General features: G+C 46.6%; 1 long non-coding RNA gene across 1 annotated transcript; it reads left to right on the top strand.

The window, feature by feature from the left end:
* The first annotated feature begins 4,710 nt into the window (after positions 1 to 4,710).
* LOC310743647 lies at positions 4,711 to 15,545 on the top strand. The gene is made up of 3 exons (XR_014539138.1): positions 4,711 to 4,830; positions 12,742 to 12,819; positions 15,404 to 15,545. It is a non-coding gene; the product is annotated as an uncharacterized lncRNA (long non-coding RNA).
* Positions 15,546 to 16,256: the final 711 nt, after the last annotated feature.

Here is a 16,256-nt window from a genome sequence, read left to right as displayed (position 1 = left end):
CACTCGCTCAATCACCTTGCCCAAGAATGGAAGATTTGAGACTGGGCAATAGTTGGCCATCGTGGCCGCATCTAAAGTTGGTTTTTTTAAGAAGCAGTTTAATAACCGCCTCTTTCAGCGGGTCTGGGAAGGCTCCCTCACGGAGGGAAGCATTCACCACCCCACGAAGCCCATCGCCCAGTCCTTCCCGGCTAGCTTTTATAAGCCAGGATGGGCAAGGATCCAGGAGACAGGTGGTTGGCTTCACTCGTCCAAGCAGCCTGTCCACATCCTCGGAGGTAACAGATTGGAATTGATCCCACTCAACTTGACTAGACAAAACTCTAGCACTCTCCCGCCCCGGCCCTGCTCCCACGGTGGAGTCTACTTCTTCCCGAATCTGAGCGATTTTATCTGCAAAAAACTTTGCAAAGTCATTGCAGGAGAACATGTGGCCCGTACTGCGCCCCGATGTTGCAGGTGGTTCCGCTAAATTGTGAACCACCTGAAAAAGTCTCCTGCTGCTGTTTTCTGCAGATGCAATAGAGGCGGCCACTTGGTAGGCTCGACGTTGAGCTCTAACCTGTGTCCGGTCAGATTCAGAATGAGTTATCCGCCACCGGCGCTCTAGCCGTCTCAACGATTGTTTCATTGCCCTCAGATCTGTGGAAAACCACAGGGCTGTCCGGGCTCCATGCAATCGGAGAGGGCGCTTCAGAGCCAAACAGTCAATAGCCCTGGTTAACTCCACATTCCAGCGGGCCACCAGGGAATCAGCTGAAAGGCCATCAACATGGGATAAAGCATCCCCTACCACTCTCTGGAAACCATTTGGATCCATTAAGTGGCGGGGGCAGACCATCCGAATTGGTCCCACCTCCCTGCAGAGGGGATGGGTCGCAGAGAAGTCCAGTTGCACCAGGAAGTGATCTGACCATGGCACTTCTTTCGTTTCGCTTTTACTTAGTGTCAGATCACCAACATCCATAGAGGTAAACACCAGGTCCAAGGCATGTCCGCGGCTATGGGTTGGGCCAGACTTATTCAGGGACAGCCCCATGGAGGCCATGCTTTCCACGAAGTCCCGAGCGGCCCCTTGTAAGGTCGTGTCGGCATGGATGTTAAAATCCCCTAGGACGACCAAGCTAGGTGTCTCCAGGAGAACATCTGCCACGACCTGAAGCAGCTCGGACAGGGAATCCTTGGTGCAGCGGGGAGGTCGGAAAATATATTTGAAACAGTTAGTACAGCAATGTTACATGCAGAAAGAAGAAATATAGTAGAAGCGGTATATACATTTATTTTTAAAACAACAGCACCTTGATCTTATATATTTGTGTCTTGTCTGAGATTATTCCCCCCACCCCAAAAAAATCCCAAAGGTAGTGCCATATCTTCAACAGAGATTGGGCCTTTGGCACCTCTTCCCTTCCATCTGTACACTGAATGTGTGGAAGGAGACTTGGGCTGAACTCCCTGGCCCCACCTTCAGTCCCTGTGTGTCATAATTTCATAGAATTGGAAGGGAACCCAAGGGTCCTCTAGTCCAACCCCCTGCAATGTTGGAAGCCTGTCCACAGCCATTCCTGGGTGGCCTTGAACCTCCACTGGCCGATTGTGCCTCAGGAGAGCCATGGAAAGTGGGAAGGAGACACCTGTACACCTCCATCTGTACATACATAGGTTCTTCCATACACCTGAGAACAGAGATGTGACCCAGCCATTCTACTTCTCCTGGGTTTCTTTGGGAGGAAGGGCAGGATATAAATTAAATAGATATATAATAGAGTAGAATTTGTTTGGCCTCCATTTTCTTGTAACCATTATCATGGCTGCTGAGGAATAATGGTTCCCTTATTTCACACATTTGAAACGATTAATTAGAAAAATTCTTTCTAGTCATCTGAGAAACCTTTATGCAATGCTCAACTATTCGTTTTCATGCAGTAAGGTTGGGTTTTGATGCAGTGCTACTAAATATGCAAAAAGTGACCATTCCCAACATACCTCTAATGTGTCGTCCACAGCTACAAACCCACAAACATTTATCTGAGAGTAAATCCCTATTTGACTTATATGCAGAATTCATCATGCGAAAGGCTGGGCTGGATGAATCCCAAGCCGGAATTAAGATTGCCGGAAGAAATATCAACAACCTCAGATATGCAGATGACACAACCTTGATGGCAGAAAGTGAAGAGGAATTAAAGAACCTTTTAATGAGGGTGAAAGAGGAGAGTGCAAAATATGGTCTGAAGCTCAACATCAAAAAAACCAAGATCATGGCCACTGGGGCCATCATCTCCTGGCAAATAGAAGGGGAAGAAATGGAAGCAGTGAGAGATTTTACTTTCTTGGGCTCCATGATCACTGCAGATGGTGACAGCAGTCACGAAATTAAAAGATGCCTGCTTCTTGGGAGAAAAGCAATGACAAACCTAGACAGCATTTTAAAAAGCAGAGACATCACCTTGCCAATAAAGGTCCGTATAGTTAAAGCTATGGTTTTCCCAGTAGTGATGTATGGAAGTGAGAGCTGGACCATAAAGAAGGCTGATCACTGAAGAATTGATGCTTTTGAATTATGGTGCTGGAGGAGACTCTTGAGAGTCCCATGGACTGCAAGAAGATCAAACGTATCCATTCTTAAGGAACTCAGCCCTGAGTGCTCACTGGAAGGACAGATCCTGAAGCTGAGACTCCAATACTTTGGCCACCTCGTGAGAAGAGAAGACTCCCTGGAAAAGACCCCAATGTTGGGAAAGATGGAGGGCACAAGGAGAAGGGGATGACAGAGGACGAGATGGTTGGACAGTGTTCTTGAAGCTACCAGCATGAGTTTGACCAAGCTGCGGGAGGCAGTGGAAGACAGGAGTGCCTGGCGTGCTCTGGTTCAGGGGGTCACGAAGAGTCGGACACAACTAAACGACTAAACAACAACAAGAAAATCCCTCTGAACTCAATGGCACTTCCAAGCAGACATGACTGGGTCTGCACTGTGATGAATGTTTCCTGAAGTTTGACAGTGAAGGGCATCATTTTATATAAGCAGTTTATATAACTGGTTAATCTCGACTTGAGGTGTGATTATTGCTAATTGAAAACTAACTCTGCTAACTTCAGAGGAGTATTTTAAAACAGCTGCTAGCTCTGTAGTTCATTCCTCTTCAGTCCCTTTCTTTAAGACGAAGGCCTGAAAAGAGCTTCAGAAAGAGATGATCCCAAAGGACTCCAGATGCTAACCAGTACTTCTGTGGAAATATTGGGAAGGCCCACTGAAGAGGAGCAGTTATGGCATAGCCCATTATTTGCCCAGCAACAGAAAAGAGACAAAGGGAGGCCAGAATAGTTTGTGGCTCAAAGACTTAACAGATTTATTGTTGTACCACATGCTTTTGCCAGTAGAATCCACTTCAATTGAATAAAGTGGCATTTCATTTTTTTTATTTTTTTAAACAAAGGTTGCAACACAGATAAGCTGCTGCATTTTTAAGAGCCAGGCTAGATGCATTTGTTTGTTGATTCATGAGTCTGTCCCCAAGGGAGGCTGCAAGACTAATTTTTACAGCACATCTTCATCTCAGTGTACTGGGTTCAAGCCCCAGGTTGGGCAAAAGATTCCTGTATTGCAGGGGGTTGGACTGGATGACCTTCGGGGTCCCTTCCAATGCAACAATTCTATGATTTCACGAGTACATGCAACAATACTTGGAGACTTAATAATTAATAATAAGGCCGTCTGACTTCCAGGAGCAACATGGGACCAAGGACCTGTGGTGGCTATTTGTGTTTTTGAGAAAATGGCTTACTGTGTTTTGGTGCTCTAGACAACTGCTGCATAGCATACTATTGCATAACAGACTCCCTCGGGAGGTTGTGTACTCACCTTCCTTGGAGGTTTTTAAGTAGAGGTTGGATGACCATCTGTCATGGAAGCTTTAGCTGAGATTCCTGCATTGCAGGGGGTGGACTAGATGACCCTCGGGAACCCCTTCTGTGGTAAATGTAGCATAAATAAATAGTTACAGATGGTTAAGGTCTTTTTTAAAAAAGAAGTATTGTTCAAATGCAGCACAAAGCTAATAAATAAATGGTAACGTTCTTTTAGTAAGTTGCAGCGTCTGCACTTCCTGGAAGGTTCTACCACAGCAAAGAGCTGCACGTGTGAAGGGAGCTGAGCCCTCCCCTCCTTCAAGGGCCCTGAAAACCTGCCAACCCAGGCAGCCACCCCAGCACCCTGCACAAAGGCCAAATGAAAGATACACCCAACAAGTAACATTACATCCCGATCTGATTAGATGCTTAGCCTAAAATGGAAACGTCAGAAACTCATCTTGCCATCGTCCTGGGGGTCCACAAAGGGATGTAAGCAGTGCCTTTTTCTCAAGGATAAACAGTTACCAGCATCTTTTTTTTTCCCTAGAAGAAACATACTGGTTAAAAGTGCAGCACTTACTGTAACAACTTCATGGTGCACCTTTTTTTCTAGAAGAAACACACTGGGTGTAGAGAGGGTAGGGAGGCGGGAGCGGTAAAAAAAAATGCTTGTCAAGAGAGACAGTGCACTGAAGATTTGGGGCCTGAGAAAATGAGCTGGTGGAAAGAGAGAAGTGATATGCAAAGAAATATATATATACATTTCACTCTCTTTATTTGAAACCACATGGTTTTCTGCAAAAGGCAGAACTGCTACAGGACATTGCAAGAGAATTCATGTTCAGCGCTTTCTACAGAGCAAGCGGTCGCCATGGAGACGGCAGCCATGCACCAGTACTGGAGCTATGGGAGACATGATTATTTTCAGAATCGGCCTATGAGAAAGGAGAGACACATCTGCCAGCATCTTGTCATGTATGTCAAGATGCCATATACTAAGGCTATAGTCAGAGGCTCTGATATGTTTTTATTGTGCTGCTTGATTATGACCTTTTAATCATTTGGTTGGTTATAGTAGAAAGGTGAGGGTAAAGGACCTCTGGACGGTTAAGTCCAGTCAAAGGCAACTATGGCGGAAGCCAGAGCACATGGAAATGCCATTTAACCTTCCCGCCACAACTGTACCTTTTTATCTACTTGCACTGGCATGTTTTCGAACTGCTAGATGATGATGATGATGAAGATGATGATTAGATTAGCAGAAGCTGGGACAGAGCAACAACAAAAACTCACCCCGTCGCATGGATTTGAATGGCCGACCTTCCGATCGGCAAGCCCAAGAGGCTCAGTGGTTTAGACCACAGCGCCACCCATTCCCCTGAGTTATAGTAGTATTGAGGGGGTTTAGTAATAAAATTTGTATTTGTTTCAAAATTTTGAAGCATGGGGAAAGTCACCAAGCCAGTGGTGGGCATGCTGTTGCTCTGACCTTGACCATCCAAAAAAACAAGTAGCTCTCCTTGATTTAAAAAGCCTGTTAGGCTATTACAGTGAGACACGTTTCTGCATAAAATGTAGTTTGGGTCTTAATCTGGAGCAAAGATGACCGGAACCTGCCAAGCCTGCTTTTGTTCAAGGCCCTGTTTATACTTGGATTTGCCAAGCTGTTTGAAACTTGACAGCTACCCTATTTAGAACTTTAATCTAAATAAAACCTGGGCCATGAGTCAGTTTTGTAGTGTGGAAACTTGAAAGTCTGCATGTTCTCACACTGGAATATATCACTGTATCATTTTGTCAAAAGTCTCTTACATGCTTAATGTTTTAAAACAAGCAGTGCCGTGGGGATAAACAGTGGATTCTGCCCCAAATGTTAATTTCTGGGCAAGTGCTAAATCTATACCCAGAGCTCTCAATTGCCTGAATATTGTGCAAAGCTGCTCTTTGATTTCACAAACTGGCAGTTGTCCAGCTTGCACATACAAATGTCATCCCTCTTCCTGTAAAACTGTAACAGTATTTCAGTGGAGATTTACTTCAGCCAGCTTAGAAAACATAGACACACATTTGGACACATCACGCCACGTGGAGGCCAGTGTTAAACTGAAAAACCAAAACACACTTGGCACATACGTGGCCAAACTATATCCTGCCTTAATTAGGTTCTATGTGGCAAATTTCATACAATAGTCAGCATCCAAACAGTCAGCATCCAAAATAGACCAAAAAAAGGAGGGAGAAAAACCTCAATACCTGTATGCAGTATAGAATTTTAGTAGCAAACAAGTCCAATGAGTTTTCGCCTACATCAATTTTAGGCCTTGATCAGGAGTCAAAATGCAAAGTTGAAACTAAAGGTTAACTGAAGCATAATTTATAGTGTGCTTCTTCTAAGGCACAGACAAAGTAAAGTGATGGATGGACAGGGTGTTACAGAAAATCTCACGCTGTGTATACACCATACTCTTAAAGTATACACCCAAAAAACCAGGGGAACCGTAGTTTACCCCCATGGAGCTACAATTCCCAGCACCATTAGCAACCTACAGTTTGCATGGTTCTTGGAGGGGGATGTGTTTTGAACGTATAGTGTGCATGGAAAATCAAAGAGAGAGAGATAAAAAGGAGGAGCTGCATTTCAAATTGATACTGTTGTGACGTGGGGTTTGTGATTTCAGCTCTCTTGACATAATATGCTGGAGACAGTTCTGTAGTAACACTTCTTTATTAAAGCAAACAAGACTGAGAACTGAGGAGGGGAGAGCTACATTTATAGGGAACTAGCTAGAAAGGATACATTTTGGAGGCAACAATATCAGGCAATCACAGTCCTGCCTTTTGGAGGAAACCAATAAGACAGAGGATCCAAATACAGCAGCTTAAATGAACCAATAGTAGCTGTACCCTCTGGAACCAAAAGGCAGTTACTTTACCCTAATGCAAATACAGACAACAATAATACAGATATAAAATCCTTCGACTCAATACACAACACCCCTCCCCCCCTAGTGAGCACTGCAGACGTAATCTCTCAGGTACTGTGGGGTCCTACAACTTCTACTTGATCTCCTGACAACAGGTGTTGCCGGTTCTGGATTGGATGGTAGGGGGGTTGCTATAGGGGTTTCGTCAGGAACAGATGGAGTCCCAGACATCGCAGGGTCCCCTACCTGTACCTCGTCATCCTGAGGACTAGCAGACCCTGGTTCATTTGCTGAAGCCCCTGGTGACTGCACCTCTGGGCCATTTTCACTCTGGTCTTGCAGCTCTGCGTCGTTAGCCAGGGATGAATTATCTGACCCCTCCCTGCTGAGCGCCCGGCGCCTCAGCTGATCTATATGTCTCTTCCAAACTTGCCCATTTTCCAAGGTCACATAGTAGGACACTGGTCCACTAGTCTGGGTGACCACACCAGCCACCCACTGCGGACCTCGTGAATAGTTCCTCACCCAGACCAGATCTTCAGGGGCGAGATACCTTGTTGTGTCAGCCTCAGCCTGGGGGGTTTCTCTTGAATTACGGTTTGGCATTTTATCGGGGTGGACATAATCCAGCACCGTTACCAGTCTTCTACCCAAGAGCAGCTCAGCTGGCGACTTGCCCGTCGCAGTACACGGCGTCGCATGCTGCAAAAATAACATTCGCGCGATGCGAGCTGACCAGTTACCCTCCATTAAGCGCGCAATGGATTCTTTGGCTGTTCTTACCATGCGCTCAGCCTGCCCATTGGAGGATGGGTGAAAGGGCGCGGATGTGACCCCTCTTATGAAGTTATCAGCCAAGAATGCCCTGAATTCTTGGGATACAAAAGCTGCCCCATTATCTGATACAATGGTCTCAGGTAACCCGTGGGTTGCAAACAGCTGCCTCAACACCTTGATTACGGCAGCTGATGCCATGCTAGGGACCATCGCCACTTCTAACCATTTGGAATATGCATCGACGATAACCAAAAAGACCTTCCCCTGGAATGGCCCAGCAAAATCTAAGTGCAGCCGGCTCCAGGGAGATCTGGACTGCTCCCACCAGTGAACTGGTGCTCTGGCCACTTCTGGCCGCACCTCTTGGCATGCCTTGCATGTTCGTACCCATTGTTCTATGTTCTGGTCCATTCCAGGCCACCACACATAACATCGGGCTAGCGACTTCATCCTGACCATTCCCGGGTGTCCCATGTGAAGCGTCTCAAGAACCCTGTTTCTCAGTGGTGCTGGGATGATCACCCTATCTCCCCACAGGAGACAACCCTTATGCATGGACAACTCGTGCTGCCTTGTCGCATAAGGCCTGAATTTGTCTTCATGCGGACCACCTGGCCACCCCCTCCCCACCCAAGTGAGCACACGGGAGAGAACAGCATCTTTCCTCGTTTTCTAGCTATATCAGTAGCCGTTACAGGAGCCCCCGGAAGTGTTTCCAGCATCATTATGTGCTCCGCTGGAGCAGGATCCACATTGCTCCTGCCAGGAAGAGGCAATCGACTCAGCGCATCAGCGTGGCACAACCGTTTCCCCGGCACATGGGTCAAGGTGTACTGGAACCCGTTCAGGAATATAGACCAACGCAACATTCTGGGGGAGAGAATTTGTGGCGTTTGTTTGTTCGGGTTGAACAACCCTAACAGTGGTTTGTGGTCCGTTTCAATGGAGAAATGGCGACCATACACATAATCATGGAACTTTTTGATTCCTGCCACAATTGCAAGCGCCTCTTTGTCAATTTGAGCATAGTTGCGCTCCGTGGGCGACAACGTACGGGAATAGAAAGAGATGGGCTTTTCCGACCCATCCGGTTCCCTATGACTCAGCACCGCCCCCAGGCCGTATTGAGAGGCATCACATGCCAGGACCAGCGGCTTCGACTCATCGTAATGAGCAAGGACGCTCCTGCTACTCAGCATTCCTCGCAAGGAGTCAAAAGCCTTCTGCTGCCCCTGCCCCCATCGCCACACATTCTTTTTCTGCAACAGTCGATGTAATGGTTCAGCTACCGAAGCTTTGTGGGGTAAGAACGAATGATAAAAGTTAATAAGTCCCAGGAATGACTGCAACTGCGTCTTGTTCTGTGGTCGTGGTGCCTCGATGATGGCCTTAATCTTAGCATCTGTGGGGTGGATGCCTGATGCATCAATTTTAAACCCCAAGAAATCCACAGTTGGCACCCCAAAACTGCATTTTTCCTTTTTCAGTTGCAACCCCACCTCCTTGAACTTGAGCAACACTGCACGGACACGCGCAACCAGTTCCTGTGGGTCTTTTCCAGCAATCAAAACGTCATCAAAAAATGGCAAGACCCCCGGCAGACCTCTTAACAGGCGTTCCATAAGCCCTTGAAAAATCCCTGGGGCCACACAAACTCCAAATTGTAATCTGTTAACTCTGAACGCCCCTTTATGTGTGACAATAGTCTGTGCTTCCGCTGATTGTGGGGTTACTGGCAGCTGTTGGTAAGCTTGTGCCAGGTCAATTTTGGCGAACACCTTGCCCCCAGCCAGTTTAGCCAACAGATGTGATACGACTGGAATGGGGTATGAGTTTCCCCTGAGTGCCTTATTGATAGTACATTTGTAATCTGCACAGATCCTGACTTCCCCATTTGCTTTAAGGGGCGTGACGATTGGAGTCTCCCACTTAGCAGAGTCCACGGGTGAGAGAACTCCCTGCTTGACCAATTTATCCAGCTCTGCTTCGATCTTGGGTTGCAGTGCAAATGGCACTCGCCTTGGTTTGAGTTGGATTGGGGCCACCCCAGGGTCCAATTCGAAGTCAACTGGGGGCCCTTTATAACAACCCAGTTTTCCATTAAAGAGACCAGCAAATTCTTTGCATAATGCCTCGCTCATCTCAGGGCAGGTTTGGATTGAATTAAGCCCTGATATACTCAGTCCCAGGGCGGGGAACCAGTCAGTGCCCAGGAGACTGGGGCGACTGCCCTTCGCAATCACCAGTTTGAGTACCGCCTGTTTGTCCCGGAACTGTACTCTCACGGCACACATTCCCATGACATGGATGCGGCCCGCTGAGTATGACTGCAAGGTTGCCGGGAAGGGCTCCAGAGGGGGCAACTTACCCCTGGGGAAGAATGTCCTCGCGGTCTGGTCCGACACGATAGTGAATCCAGATCCGGAGTCTACCTCCATGTCGCACAGCTGACCCTCAATCTTCACCTTGACGTGTGCCTTGCCTTGCGCTGGAAACTGCACGACCCTCCCGTTGATCTCCGTTACGTAGTGGCAGTCCTTTAGAACATGGTTTGCCGTGGACGGTCTGCGATGCTCCAGTCTAGTTGCTCCTGTCGCTCCCAACGCCGCCGATCTACAGACCCTGGCGATGTGACCTGTCTTCCCGCACGTCCAGCACATAGCATCCCGGAAACGACAACTCTTCCGCTCATGGTTTCCGCCACAACCAGGGCACCTGCCTCGGTGATCTTTGTGCACTGTGCAGGCCTGACGCACTGACTCAACCCCACGGACTGGGCTTTGGCTCGGAGTAGCCTCTAGCTCGTCCATGGCATGCGCAACTTCTATCTTAGGGGCCTTGCGACTGGCATCAAGCTCCTCTCTTTCATAATTCTCCGTGGCGGTGGCCTCCTTCAAGGCTGAAGCAAGGGTAACCTCTTCTTTAGCCACGATGCGTCTTCTGGCTTTCTTGCTGCTCAGACCACCGATAAACCGATCCAAGAGAGTCTCTTCCAGACATTGGAAGTCGCAGTGCTGAGCGAGCTTCCGCAGTTCAGCTAGGAATGCAGATACAGACTCCCCAGCACGCTGCTGCCTCTTATGAAACTCCAACCGCCGGGCCATCTTGGTCTCAGTAGGCGCCAAATGGCTTGTCAGGCAGTCAAGAATATCTTTGAGAGGTGTCTCACTTAGCTTCGCTGGAGCAAGCAATGCCTTGGCCAGCTTGAAGGTCTCAGGCCCACAGTAGCTCAGGAATGTGGCCCTTCTTTTGCTGGCATCGGTGATCCCTTGAGCCACTGCGAAGAACTCGAAGCGTTCGACGTAGTCTTCCCACGTGTGGGGCTCTGATGGCTGGAAGGGCTCCAATACCCTTGGACTCTCCATTGTCCTGTGGGCAGGGTCGTCTTCTCAGCCGGCCAGTGAGTCTTGTTCTTAGCTACAATCCGGACTCTGAGGCAGGGCTGCGTTTAACCGCTCCTCAGCATTCCGGATCCCATCCTCGTCGCCAGTTGTTGTGACGTGGGGTTTGTGATTTCAGCTCTCTTGACATAATATGCTGGAGACAGTTCTGTAGTAACACTTCTTTATTAAAGCAAACAAGACTGAGAACTGAGGAGGGGAGAGCTACATTTATAGGGACAGGGAACTAGCTAGAAAGGATACATTTTGGAGGCAACAATATCAGGCAATCACAGTCCTGCCTTTTGGAGGAAACCAATAAGACAGAGGATCCAAATACAGCAGCTTAAATGAACCAATAGTAGCTGTACCCTCTGGAACCAAAAGGCAGTTACTTTACCCTAATGCAAATACAGACAACAATAATACAGATATAAAATCCTTTGACTCAATACACAACAGATACGACATATATATTAGATCTGAAAGAACACCCTGTTGCTATTTGATGCTTATGAATGCATCTTCACAGCCTTGCACAGTCTGACAGGTTGCCATGGAAACAGCAGTGTCAGCATCCAGCAGTCCATTTGTAAATGGACAGCTCCATGTTCTGTATCTCTAAAGTTGAGTGTGTGCGTGTGTAGGTGCTGAAATATATTGTTTTAGATTTATCAGGAGTTTCACCTGATAACAAGCAACTGAAGATAAAACAGCAGTAAAGAAAGATAAAATGATACTCTCCAGAAAATGTTACTTGGCCCAAAACAAAACACCCCAAACACAGAGCAGAGGCAGCTCAGGACAATCTGCTGCCTTGGGCAAAGCTCAAGATGGTGCCTTCTCCTAAGGCACAGACAGAAGCCAATTTGACTGGTAGTTTAATCTTCAATACTGGTAAAATGACTGCATCCTGAGGACAGCAGGCTAATGCAAGGGGTACAGGCCAGACAACATGGCACTCACATGGCACTGTCCCCTCCCTGCACCTCAGCACCTGTCACCTGAGGCAGCTGCCTCCCTCTGCCTCATCGTAGGGCTGGCCCAGAAGAAAGGTATTAGTTTGGTGTTAGGAAACACAACCAGCTGGTTTTATTTCACTCCTCAATATACAGCTTTACAATGCAGAGAAATAAGGTTTGGTTTCATTTCAGTACACACCTGCCATATCCCATTCAAGCCCTACCCATTCCTCCATGCAAATTGATGCTAGCATATCCTTAAAGTCCTTCAGTGAGGGAAGCTGTTAGCCGTCCTATGCATTATACAGCAGAATGAGGCCGTTGTCTGAGGAATTCCTGACTGTACCACTTCAGGTGGCAGCAGGTGAGTCCCTCTTCCTGATCTGCTACCATCTGGCTCACCTAGCTGCTCCTCACTTCTGGGCTGGCCTCATCCTCAAGTGCAGGGCAGGTCCAATATATTTTGGCACCTGAGGCAAACCACCAAATGCTGCTCTCCGCCTGCCAGGGAAGAAGGGCTTGGTAAAGGCCTACATCAGGAGCAAAGGAGGAATAAAGATCTGCTGCATCAGGACCTGCGGTCCCTGTGGATCCTGCCATCTGAGGCAGTTGCCTCACCTTGCCTCATGTGTGGGCCGGTCCAGCTCAAGGGTGCAGCAGCAAAGAAGAAGGCAGGTCTGGCTCTACCAGCAGGCCTCTGCTAATTGCTTCTCTTTCTGCCTTGTGCTGGACCTACACGGACCTGTTTAACCTTATTAGAATGATATTAGATATGTCTTTCTAAAATATCACAGGGCCTACCTGTAAATTAAAACTGTTTCTTTGTTTTCTCCATCAAAACAGTTTCCCTGCTGACGCTTGCTAGTTGCTCTGCAGGGCCCTCTGGTGTCACATTTTAATAATGCATTACGAAGGTTAAAAGTAGGATGTAGAATCATAGAATCATAGAATCATAGAATCATAGAGTTGGAAGAGACCACAAGGGCCATCGAGTCCAACCCCCTGCCAAGCAGGAAACACCATCAGAGCACTCCTGACATATGGTTGTCAAGCCTCTGCATAAAGACCTCCAAAGAAGGAGACTCCACCACACTCCTTGGCAGCAAATTCCACTGTCGAACAGCTCTTACTGTCAGGAAGTTCTTCCTAATGTTTAGGTGGAATCTTCTTTCTTGTAGTTTGGAACCATTGCTCCGTGTCCGCTTCTCTGGAGCAGCAGAAAACAACCTTTCTCCCTCCTCTATGTGACATCCTTTTATATATTTGAACATGGCTATCATATCACCCCTTAACCTCCTCTTCTCCAGGCTAAACATGCCCAGCTCCCTTAGCCGTTCCTCATAAGGCATTGTTTCCAGGCCTTTGACCATTTTGGTTGCCCTCCTCTGGACACGTTCCAGTTTGTCAGTGTCCTTCTTGAACTGTGGTGCCCAGAACTGGACACAGTACTCCAGGTGAGGTCTGACCAGAGCAGAATACAGTGGCACTATTACTTCCCTTGATCTAGATGCTATACTCCTATTGATGCAGCCCAGAATTGCATTGGCTTTTTTAGCTGCCGCGTCACACTGTTGGCTCATGTCAAGTTTGTGGTCAACCAAGACTCCTAGATCCTTTTCACATGTACTGCTCTCAAGCCAGGTGTCACCCATCTTGTATTTGTGCCTCTCATTTTTTTTGCCCAAGTGCAATACTTTACATTTCTCCCTGTTAAAATTCATCTTGTTTGTTTTGGCCCAGTTCTCTAATCTGTCAAGGTCATTTTGAAGTGTGATCCTGTCCTCTGGGGTGTTAGCCACCCCTCCCAGTTTGGTGTCATCTGCAAATTTGATCAGGATGCCCTTGAGTCCATCATCCAAGTCGTTGATAAAGATGTTGAATAAGACCGGGCCCAAGACAGAACCCTGTGGCACCCCACTAGTCACTCTTCTCCAGGATGAAGAGGAACCATTGATGAGCACCCTTTGGGTTCGGTCAGTCAGCCAGTTACAAATCCACTGAGTGGTAGCATAGTCAAGACCACATTTTACCAGCTTCTTTACAAGAATATCATGGGGCACCTTGTCATGTATCCATCTACGTTGTGAAAACCGTTGTTGTTGTTTAGTTGTTTAGTCGTGTCCGACTCTTTGTGACCCCATGGACCAGAGCACGCCAGGCACTCCTATCTTCCACTGCCTCCCGCAGTTTGGTCAGACTCATGTTTGTAGCTTCGAGAACACTGCCCAACCATCTCGTCCTCTGTCGTCCCCTTCTCCTTGTGCCCTCAATCTTTCCCAACATCAGGGTCTTTTCCAGGGAGTCTTCTCTTCTCTTCTCATGAGGTGGCCAAAGTATTGGAGCCTCAGCTTCAGGATCTGTCCTTCCAGTGAGCACTCAGGGCTGATTTCCTTAAGAATGGGTGCATTTGATCTTCTTGCAGTCCATGGGACTCTCAAGAGTCTCCTCCAGCACCATAATTCAACAGCATCAATTCTTCGACGATCAGCCTTCTTTATGGTCCAGCTCTCACTTCCATACATCACTACTGGGAAAACCATGGCTTTAACTATACAGACCTTTGTTGGTAAGGTGATGTTTCTGCCTTTTTCTTTTTCTTTTTGCTTTTTAAGATGCTGTCTAGGTGAAAACCGTTACTTAATGTTTAAAACCATGAGTGTTGATCTGCCCTTGGTGCTCCTCCCCTTTCAAATAGGAGCCTTGTTGTGAAATGTGATTGCTAAGAGATGACCAAGAGGAGCCGGTGAAGATGCCAGACTAAGGACCTGACCAAACCACAGGCCCATCTGTCTTCAAGTTTAGTAAACGTACAAACCACTTTTTAAGAAAACATTCTTTGCAAAGCAGTGCATAACAACCAAACCAACCAACAAGGACCTGCATTTCATAATCATATATATATATATATATATATATATATATATATATATATATAGAGTCAGCTGAAAAATCGATCAACCCAGCAAACACTATAAGCCACTTAAAGTTCCATCTGCACTCAAGGGAAACTGACTATAAATGTGTTATCTGACTTGAATGGTTTTGAATATAACTTTTTAATGAAAAGTTGATAATTTTTTTATTCTGATGTTTATTCTTTGTCTACTTATGGATTAATTAATTTAGGGCATATGCCCCTGTTATTGCTGGTAAACAATATAATTATAATTATAATTATAATTACATAGCATTATATGCGCAAACCAGACTTCCCAGTTTTAGTTTTTAAAAGGTGAGCCTCCCCCTCAGTAATAGGTTTATTGTATCATTTCTAAAGCTTCAGAAAAACCATGTTATGTGGGGCCAGCTTATATAATAGAATCAAGCCCCTCAGTGTTTTTTGGGCCAATCCATTTTTTGAAAGACAACAGGTTTACATATGGAACGAATGGATGGCAGATAGAATTTGTTAACACAAAATATGTATGGACTTTTCCAAATATAGAAAAGTGTTCACATTCAGATACCAATACAAATAAAACAAACTGCTTGACATCTTCCCTAGGCTCTCATGGTACCCAGTTCAATGGCTGCTGAACTTCTTTTGCAAAGCTTTGCTGCCAGGCAACCGAAAATTTGATGAAGCAACGTGAGAAGCTTCAGAAGCATGATGTATATTAAAGAGTCGGTCTCTTCTGCCAGAAACACTATTTGGCAAGCTGCAGGATTCCTTCTGTGTGATCATTCTGAGACCTGTTTGACTAAAAGAAGCTGTTAGATGAGAAACAGGAATAGCAACTGGTGTTAATAGCTGCTGGTAAGCAGGCTGCATTGCAGCTGCTTTGCATGAAGGATGGCGAAAGGGGAGGTGGAGAATAAGACACAGAACCATGCGATACCTGCTGGCAGTCCAGTGGTACGAGGAGAGCCAGAGGGGAATCTGAAAACGCCTTTCCTAGCGTCAGCTTTGACACAAGAAACTGTGACAAGAGAAGGGGTGTCTATTCACCGAGCTCTGATTCCAAAGTGGGCTCTCGTTATTTGATCTGGGCAGGTTATGACCCAGTTGGGATTAGGAGTCTACTTCCGAACTGGCGGTCCCTTTAAGAGCTGGTCTGAAGGCTGTGGCCTTGTCTCCGTTTCTGTAAAATTTCCCCTGAGAGTGTTGGGATGTCACCAGGATGTGCTAATGACATCTAGCTCTCTATCTGACACACCTGAATCAGGAGGGGCTGGGGATGTTTCAAACTGGTGTCTGTGCAGCTTCTGTTTGGGAGGGAGTGCCACACCATCTAGATATCTGTGTCATGCCTGATTTGAAGCTTGCAAAATCAAAAGTTGTTTATTCAATAATAATTTTAAATATGTACCTGGTTAACATTAAAACAATTATACAAAAAAATCCATAAATTAGCCAA

Source organism: Podarcis filfolensis (assembly GCF_964270895.1).
Source record: "Podarcis filfolensis genome assembly, chromosome: 1".
NCBI classification, from domain to species: domain Eukaryota; kingdom Metazoa; phylum Chordata; class Lepidosauria; order Squamata; family Lacertidae; genus Podarcis; species Podarcis filfolensis.
Note: the sequence above shows the minus strand (reverse complement) of the source record. Positions and strands in the feature narration are given on the sequence as shown.